Source organism: Dermacentor silvarum, chromosome 5 (genome assembly GCF_013339745.2).
Source record: "Dermacentor silvarum isolate Dsil-2018 chromosome 5, BIME_Dsil_1.4, whole genome shotgun sequence".
Classification (NCBI taxonomy): Eukaryota; Metazoa; Arthropoda; class Arachnida; order Ixodida; family Ixodidae; genus Dermacentor; species Dermacentor silvarum.
The window spans coordinates 134,796,859-134,806,605 of record NC_051158.1 but is presented as its reverse complement, the minus strand read 5'-3'; the positions used below and the strand labels follow the sequence as shown (position 1 = coordinate 134,806,605).

The 9,747-nt window shown below is 45.7% G+C and overlaps 1 pseudogene; it reads left to right on the top strand.

Moving 5' to 3' along the window:
* Positions 1–1,279: 1,279 nt before the first annotated feature.
* LOC125945775 (piggyBac transposable element-derived protein 4-like) lies at positions 1,280–3,255 on the top strand (annotated as a pseudogene).
* Positions 3,256–9,747: the final 6,492 nt, after the last annotated feature.

Below are 9,747 nucleotides of genomic sequence, written 5' to 3'. Positions count from 1 at the left end.
GCAGAAATGAAAAGTGACTTGGTGCAGAAATACATACTGCCATCATGCTTTTCTTTTTGTTTGAACTATTTTGAATTTTGTAAATGCAGGTCTGTCAGGCTGGTAGAATTGCATAACAGCATTATTTCGTTTTGCTAGGATGTTTTATAGCATTTATTTCTTCTACATTTGTGTCATCTCCTGTAATAAATCACTCATTTATTGAAAACCTGTACCCATTTATTCCTGGCTTTTTTCCCCTCTGCATTGTCAATAAGCTATGTGTTTTACCCTGCTTTAAATGTAATGTATCGCTGCTGTGGTGACTAGATAAATATTTTGTGGTAAATGATCAGACAAAAAGAGATTTTCATACAGGTATCGCGGTAAAATTTACTTGTGCTCGCAACGTCATAACATTCATCGTGGCCTTCACAGGACTGACGCATTTATGCACATGCAAAGCCATAGAACAAAGTATTTTCCAGTGTTTCTTTCAGCAAACTATTCGCTAATAGTAGTCCTAATTATGGTCCTTACGCAACCAAAACGATGGTATTGACGGTCCTTGGATAACGAGCGCGCTCATAGCCTGCTGAAGAAGACCGCGCGAGGTAACCGCAATTTCCAAGGCCCATGCCGTATGCGTGACATCACAGCAGCACGCGGGGGCCTTGAGTTAGTTTCGGGGTTGACGGTCTACCCCGACGGCGCAATACGCCAAGTCAAGACAAGCCAAGAAAAACAGAACCATATAAACGACAAAATTGCTGTCCCGCCCGTTATGCACTTGCGCGGGCGATATATACCCTTTGAAGACGTAATTATTTTAGAAGTTATTTCCCTAAATCTATTTGACGATGCCACGATGGGTGAAGGTCGCTGAAAAACTGGACGACCTCACCCAAGTGGCACAGAAGGTCCGAAGCATTAAGGAGAGTTTGGACCTCCTCCTGGTGCAATTCTTATGCCCGGAGTGTTCCGGACGTTTATTACACGTCATTATTCTAAGCTATATGTTTCGGCCAAATTTTCTAAGTGTGCCTGTTTGCTTTACTAGATCAGGAACAGAGGAAGAATATGAGGGACAGGTAGCTGCAGCAGGTAACAGACCTGGCTCGTGATTGGAGCTAGCGCCCGCCGCAATCAGCGGTGAGGAGCCACCGCGTAGCCAAGGGCAGGCCTGCGTGCACTGCTGCGAGGGTCACTCGACCAAAAAATCGCGTGCCCGACATCTGCCAGACAGCCGCCTTGAAGCCTCTTGTAATTCAACCATGTGACCATCTGCGTCCGCGGAAGTTTCCATTTATTGTCGCAGTATTCCTTCTTGGCAGCAGGCGAAATTTCGTTATATTGAAATTGAGTATAAACACAATTAGTTTTATTGAGGTTCTAAATACATAGTGTGCTATGGACAAGCAGCTATATACTTCGTTATATTGAAAATTTCTTTATATTGAAGTTTGTTGCATCTAGTTTTACCTGTATATAAACTTACACAGTACCAAAACTGATATATCTACAGTAAACCCTCATTATAACGAAATCTCTTTATTCAAAATATCACTTTACTAGAAGTTTTTCATGTTTCTGCGCTACCGTAACTTTCCTTTTGGGGCTACTCAATATGCACTGCTAGAACACATGCGGGCGCGCAGGAAACTGCGCATGTCACACACAGGTGCACAAATTTCGGTCTACACTGCTCGTGCAGACCTAGTGTGGAATAGCTGAGTGGAATGCCCCACCTATGCCACCGCAATCAAGAGAACTTGCACAAGGTTGTGGTCGTAAGAAGGCACAGCAGTCTACCTCATCGATCGTTATATTTCCTACTATTGAATTCAGCACTTACAAGTGGACAATTAGTGTTTTCACTCATTTTTCAGATCCGGCATGTTGCAACAGCTGGATTGAAGATCAGAGAGACACCCTGAAAGGGACATTACTCTAAAGCAAGAGAGCCTTGATCTTCAAGTCCAAGGTGACTATTCTCAATGTGGTCACCAAAGCAGATACAAGCTCGCTAAAGATCAAGCCAGAGTTCAGACATAAAAATAAAGGCCAGCACGGAATGCAGCCAAGCAGACCAAGACTGACAAGGTACAGTGCAACCTTGTAGGTCACTTTCCACGGCATGAAAAGCTTTCCGCGTAGATGAAGTGCCATTATCCTGGGTGCAGAAGGAAATGAAGGGTGCACTGTTTGAATTGCAATGCCTTTGTGCTCCAAGACTTTCTTGACTTTTCTTCATCTTTTCTGTCTCGGATCTTTGGCAAAATCTCAGTCCCTCTCTCTCTGGGTTGCTCCACGGCCCTCCACAGCCTTGGCTTGCTGTGGTAGTGTCTGCCCAATCTCTTGGTCCGACATCCAAGAAAAATGCACAGGCAATGACAGAAAAACAGTACAAAATCTTTGCCCAAACATAGAATTTACACGGCTCGAGACACATAGTCAAGTGCAACCAGCTCAATGCTGTGTAGTGAGGCTACTGTAATCGATCTTCTTGGAGACAGAATTGCACTATTTATGCGGACGACTGGTATTCGTCACCGAATCTCTTCTTGGCTCTCAGAAGTGCTGATTCAAACACAGTGAGAACAGTGAGGACACATAGAAAGAATATGCCGAAAGAATTCAAAGCGCTGAAGTTGAAGAAGGGCGAGTACAAAACTTCATTCTCTCATGGAATCATGGCAATGCACTGGAAGGACAGGAAACCCGCCACCATGCTTTCAACCTGCCAAAGAGAAGCAGACATCATAGACACTGGAAAAAAGCGGCACAAAGAGAATGAGCCAGTGCTGAAACCTCGAGTTGTACAAGACTACAACAAGGAAATGGGAGGCACTGACCGTCAAGACCAGCAGTTGGCATCTTTTCCCATTATGCAGCGGTATGCAAAAGGGTACAAGAAATTTTTTTTATGTTCTTGAGACTGCTATCTACAATTCCTACGTTTTGCAAGCTAAGAGCACTGGGAAGAAAGGATGTTATATTGAATGGAAGGTAAATCTTGCAGAAGGAATCATTGAAGGGACGGCAGCACTGGGTGTGCACACTGTTGGGTCATCACCGATGCGCCTTGAGGCAATCGAATGGGCCCATTTCCCATGCCAGATCCCACCAAATCCTGTCAAACAAAACCCCTCAAGACAACGCCAAGTGTGTAGGGCTAAAGGAAATAGAAGCGAAAGCCGCTGGGAGTGCAACAAGTGTGGTGCCTCTCTGCACATGCCTGCGTGCTTGAAAATTTTTCTCACTGTGAAACTGTGACTTCAGGTAACTTCACAGAATAAAATGTGAATGTTTATAAAATGTAAATAAACATATTTTTATGTTTCCGGCAAATATTTTGCTTAAGCACTCACGACGCAAAGAAAGGTGAGCGTGCACATGCTTTCGGTGAAAAAATTCGCAGCACAGATGGCCTGCACGCGCACACGGCAGCTATGGGTACAGGCATTTAACCAAAGTGCTCACTTTTTTTTTCCCCAGTAACCAGCAGTCATTAAGGAGTTGGTTGACAGTCATATCACATGAGAGCTTGGTGGATGCCAGAGATAAATGAATTGGTTTAGGATTAACCAAGCACGAGGACATGATAGAGAGGGTATGCAAAAGGAACCTACAATGTGACACAAGGCACTATACTGTATTGCATAAATTATATTACCAACATCTTTTTTGTTAGTAATTAGATATAACGCCAATAAAATCGGTCTACAATACATAAAAAGGTAGCACTAATTTTCTCGAGCACTTAAGGCTAACAGTACACGTCGCAGAGAAACTTCGCATATTCCGCACTCAAGAACTAACTACGGGAATCAAATGCTGCGCCATGCACTGCCATCTCTATTTAACTCTTTTCATTAACCGGCATACTTATCATTTCAATTAGGTGCCAAAACTTGCCATTCATACTGTTATTCGCGTGTGTGCTTAGTGCTTTTCTTTGTGTGTTTTGTTCTGATGAACATGCATTCTAAGCTGCAATTGCACAGTGACTTATTTAGCTTTGTATTTCTGTGAATGTTACCCTTAAATGAAAAGTGATTTATGTTGTCTGCATTTCGTTGTTTTCCTGTTCTTTTTTGTAACTTGTATGACAATTACAATTTCTGCATTCATGTCAATTTTTTGCCGGCGTGCAAAAGTAACCATGTATAAATAGTCCCATTTATCCACATTGCTTATATTTATATTGTTTTTCCAATACATCTTTTCATGTCTTGTATTTATGCACGCATTGCAATGTGTTGCCAAAGAAACCAATAAGGAACGCAGACCTAGTCAAGCCAATTTTATGGCTTTTTGTCTGTGCCCCTGTCATCTGTACGTTGTATAGATACGAAAATAAAGTTCAAGTTCAATGTTCAGTGGGGCACTGAAAAGGTAGAATCGTGTAGCAAACACTAAAATGAATTGTTTTTCGTGTCGAGAATACTGAAGCAACCACTCCAGCCCTGTGCTTTTTTTCCAGGAGGTGGCAAAGTTAATTCTATTTGGCAATGGAGTTAGTAAGTAAAAGTTTTATTTAGAAAGATGAACTGTGATTTCAATGTAAATGCACTCACTGATCTGTGATCAAGGTGGTAGTAATTGTGTAGGTGCTCAAACACTTGGAATAAGCCTCTCTTTGAAAAGTTATGGCTTGGCAGTTTACTTCCTTTATGACCTTCAGCACCTGCTAAAATGCACACGAAGTAACTTGTGAAAACACAATCTCCAAATTTATTACTAACATGTCTTATAGAAACACATTGTATACAAATTTACGCAGCATCTGAAACAGATATGGCTACCTAAAAACACTCACACGAGTCAGTATAAAACTTTATATGACAACCTAAAAGCAAACTTCGTCTTTTATGTTTTAGTACTTCCAATTGCATCATGGTCTGCCTGTCAGCACTGCCGCACATGGGGGAATAAGGATTGAGTACCGTAAAATTCCGAGCAAGCGCCCCCCCCCCCCCCCCCCCGCTTACACAACACTGGCGCTCTCTCTTCGTCTCTAGCCATCTAGCCATTGCTCTAGCCGTAGCCATAGGCATTAGGCTTGGCGTGCGTGAACCCGTGAACGTCGTCAGTCACCATTTGTTCATTGTGGTCAGTTTGCCAGTGATGCGTTCCTACATGGTTGCCAGGAAAATTGTTGTGGTGCAGTGGCATCGCCAAACTGGACAAAATGTGCACGAGACTTCGTGGCACTTCAACATCGATAGGAAGCGGATCCGCGAGTGGGATGGCGAGTTCAAAAGCTTGCTGCAAAAAAATTTCGGCCAGTCGAAGTTACGACGCAAGCTGAGCAACGGTGTTCCATTGTTTAGTGAGGAGGTAGACGCCCTGTTAGAGTTTTTTGAGCACGAGCGAAGTGCCAGACGCGCTGTTAGTAATAGGCTGCTCGCAGAAGAGGCTTTGCGTATAGCCAGGAGCCTGCAGCTAGGAAACTTTCATGCTTCAACCCATTATACTGCCAGGTGGAAGCAGCGTTTTAGCATCTCCATGCAACAGGCAACAAATGAAAGCCAGAAGACGCCAGATGACTATGCAAAAGCAGCGCGTGCCTTTTGGTCATCCGTGAACGAGCTGCGATTGCATCACGGCTATACTCCATTATGGCCAACATGGACCAGACAATGGTCCGCATGGACTGACCGGCTTCCTGAACGAACAACATTATCGGGGAAAATTCAGTAGGATCACCAATACTGGTTGTGCCCGGCGAGGTTTCACAGTTTCACTGACTGCCTGCGCATCGGGCCACAAACTCCCGGCCTTCGTTATTTTGAAGGAGCCGAGCGGCAAGATTCCGACTAAGCCTTTTATGCAGCTTCATGTGCCAGGTGGGTTTCTCTCTCTTTCTTTAATCGTGGGGTAGCGAGATTGCGCTAATCGCCTTTTTTTTCTTGTAGCAAATTTCCATGTGACTGCATCCAAGAACGAGTGGATGTCCTCCGACAAGTTCCAAGAGTGGCTGTCGAGGGTTTGGGGCCCTAACACCGACGACGTGAGGCGGTTGCTGGTGCTAGACCAAGCGCCTATTCATAAGACGCAGGTAGCAAGGAATGCTTTGGACGAGCGGGAGACGGACGTTGCATACGTGCCGGCTGGCTGCACGAGCATACTGCAGCCGGCGGACGTGTATTGGAACCAGCCGTTCAAAGCCAACCTTCGCAGGAGCTGGGAGGAGTTAATGCGCAGGGCAGAAAGAACTCTGAAAGTAAATCTGCAGAAGCTGTCGCATCAAGACATCCTGAATTTCATGGCTGCGGCATGGGAAGCTGTGCCAGAGAAAACCGTTGCCCAGAGCTTCAAGGGCTGCGGTATATCCAACATGTTGGATGGCTCAGAGGAAGGTTGTCTGCATGGCCGGCTGTCAGACGTTGGCGCCGTTCCTCTGGAACATCGCAATGGGCTGCAGGCCAAATGCTGCAGCCTATTTTTCGATACAGACTCCGAGGAGTCCTTTGATGGATTGCAGAGTGATTAAAGTTGTGCTCAAATAAAGTTTTTGATCATTCTGTGCACCGCTATGACCCACGTTTATCAATTTCTTTAGAAGAAAAAAAAAGAAAAAACTTCCGCCTCCATTTTGAATTTTGCAGCAAGTCCGAGCAAGCACCCCCCGCCTTTAACTTGGTTATTATCGCTAACTCCAGGGGGGGGCGCTTGCTCGGAATTTTACGGCAGTTGCGTTCAATGACTGCTGACAACCTAGGCAGTTTTAATGTTGTTGTGCACATTGGCAGTAACGATCATGTTGACACTGTCAGTGTGTGCATGGGCATGTATCACCAGCTCGCTGAGGGGATTATTGAAAAGAATTCCATGATGCATGTATTTTTTCGTGCCGTTCTCGAGGGCAGAATCAGTATCACCCATGGGAAGCACAGTCCGCTAGTTGTGCCACTTGAACGACCACTACAAAAAGGTTAATGCTGCTCTGATGCAGTTCTTCCATGAGTGGGGCTTTACTGAATGTTCTCCTGGACAACAGGCCCAGCTGCCTGAGCAGGGATGGTGTCCACCTGAGCCACTTTGGTAACAAGGTTCTGGCAGACCTGTTTCAAGAAAGCCTGTAAGGTCATTAGTGGGGCTTTGCTGAATGTTCTCCTGGACAACAGGCCTAGCTGCCTGAGCAGGGATGGTGTCCACCTGAGCCACTTTGGTAACAAGGTTCTGGCAGACCTGTTTCAAGAAAGCCTGTAAGGTCATTAGTGGGGCTTTGCTGAATGTTCTCCTGGACAACAGGCCTAGCTGTCCGAGCAGGGATGGTGTCCACCTAAGCCACTTTGGTAACAAGGTTCTGGCATAGCTCCTGTTTCAGGAAGGCCTGTAAGGTCATGAGTGGGGCTTTACTGAATGTTCTCCTGAACAACAGGCCCAGCTGACTGAGCAGGGACACTATCGCTTCTTCGAGCATGTGAAGAAGCGTTTCAGGAACTTAAAACGCCAGGTCTCCAAGGACCCAATATAGCGACTCCCGGATTTACACCAGCCCTTCGTGCTCCAGACAGACGCCTGGGAGCAGTGCTCACGCAAACCTACGAAGGCAAGCTCCACCCCATAGCTTATACCAGCCAAAAGCTACTTCCTCGGGAGGCCGCCTACAGCACAATGGAACGCGAGTGTATGGCGTTGATCTGGGGGGTCCAAAAATTCTCAATGTTCCTGTATGGCATTCATTTTTTCGTCCAAACCAACCATCAACCGCTCAGCTACATCAGGCGGGCGAAACAACAGAACGGTTGGATACTTTGATAGAGCTTACAGTTGCAGGAATATCAGTTCACGGTCAACCACATTAAGGAAAGCTAGAATGTGGAGGCCGATTATATGAACAGAATATAGCAACATTTTTCAGTTGAGTTGGAAGATTTTGTTGTATAGATAGATGTGTAGTGTTCTGTTCAATTAACTTTTTTTATATAGTACACGCATATTCTACGTGAAATGTGAAGTATAAATGTAACGGCGTTTTTCTTGCTGTTTTTTTTTCTCGAAAATGCCACTCGTACAAGTGAATATTATATATTATTCTGAAAGTGGGGGGCAATGTCATGGTGCGCCATAATTTCGAGTCGGCGACACGCCAATTAACGGGCGCCAAAAGGTCGTGGGAGAAGGAACGGCCGAGCAAGACGAGTATTGCTAGTCACTCGGGCAAGCGGCCAAAAACGTCTAAGGGAGATCGTTTTTTTTTTTTGTGTTGGCGTGACCTTCACGCATACCCCGAGAGTCCTTTTTACGAACCGCTGTGCCTTCTCTGCCCTGCACGTGCCTTGAGTGGGTTGCTAAGACAGCAGGGGTCAACTGCTTTCCAGAAACCCCAAAAAATGCAATGTCCCTGTACGGTGTCCACAAATTGCTAGCAGTGTATGTATTGTCCGAGAATATGGCCCCGTGTTTCCGGCAGCCACTGTTGCTTCTGTGCTTGTCAACGGACCCAAGGGTGTGCGTGTGTGTCTGTGTGGTACAGTGCGGGGGCACTGTTGTATCGTAGGTAAGTAAAAGCGGCCACTCCATGCCAGAGGAAGCAACGACTCTGAGCGTCTCCGATCACATGCTTGCTGCCTTGCCAGCACCAGCCGTTTTTATTCGTGCTCTTTGACGACATGCAGGACGTAACAGACTGGCTAACAGAACCAAAACTAAAGCTGAACTGCACAACAACACAACATACACCTTCCCTTAAAAAAAAAAAAAGAAAACGAACACTTCACAGAGACCAGTCTAAGAGGTCACAAAGTTTTTCAGCCATGCTGGAGGTCGGCGAACTCTAGTTCTAGGCTCTGACCTGCTGTAGCACCCCGGGATGTCGATGGAGACTCTACATGATGCTGCTCTACCCTTTGCTCGTTCTCTGCTTGCTATGTATGTTCTGTGGTGTCGGCAACGCCAGGGTGCTCGGCTGGCATAGTTCGAGGCTCAGGACTACATCAATGCTGGCATACCAATCACTAACCACAGGAGCTGTTGTCAACATTGAGCCCCCTTGATAACTTGTGTAAGGTACTTTAGAGTCTCGCAGCATTCCATGTGTTGTCTTCAAGGGTAAAAGCACTACTTCCCTTTTTACCCTCTATCTTTAGGGGTTCACTGTAGGACAAATTGCCTTTCCTGGGGACATGAGGATTTTTCACCCTCACGAAGTCACCTGTACGGAACGTTGGCACCTTCGCCCCTTTCTTTCGGTCTGTATACTCCTTGCTGCTCATTTGTTTATCTCTCACCCTCTTCCGTAACTGGGCAATTTCTAGTGCTGGCTTGTAAAAAAAAGCTGTGCTTGGGGATAAGCCCACTATGTCCAACATGGTGCGTGGAGCGTGTCCATGCAAGAGTACAGCTGGCGGTACAACCGTTGTTGCATGTGGGGTGCTGCGATAAACAGCAAGGTACTCCAATACTGCTGTCTCAATAGGTCGATGTTCCAAAACTGCAAGCTGCACGTAGTCTTTTAAGACCCTATTGAAACGTTCCACCTGTCCGTTACTTTGAGGATGATAAATCAATAAGCAGGAGGGCTTAAATCCGCGCTTTCAAAGAAAATCCTCGAAAAGGGCAGACTTCAGTTGCGGTCCATGATCTGTTACTATCTCATCTGGGTACCCCTCTCTGCTGAAGACTGCTGTCAAAAATCCGATGACAGTATTAGATGTCACACTTGAAACAAAGGATACCTCAAGCCACTTCAAATAAAGGTCAAAAGCGGAGTGGCCGCTTTTATTTACCTACGATACAACATATTTGGCGACGAGC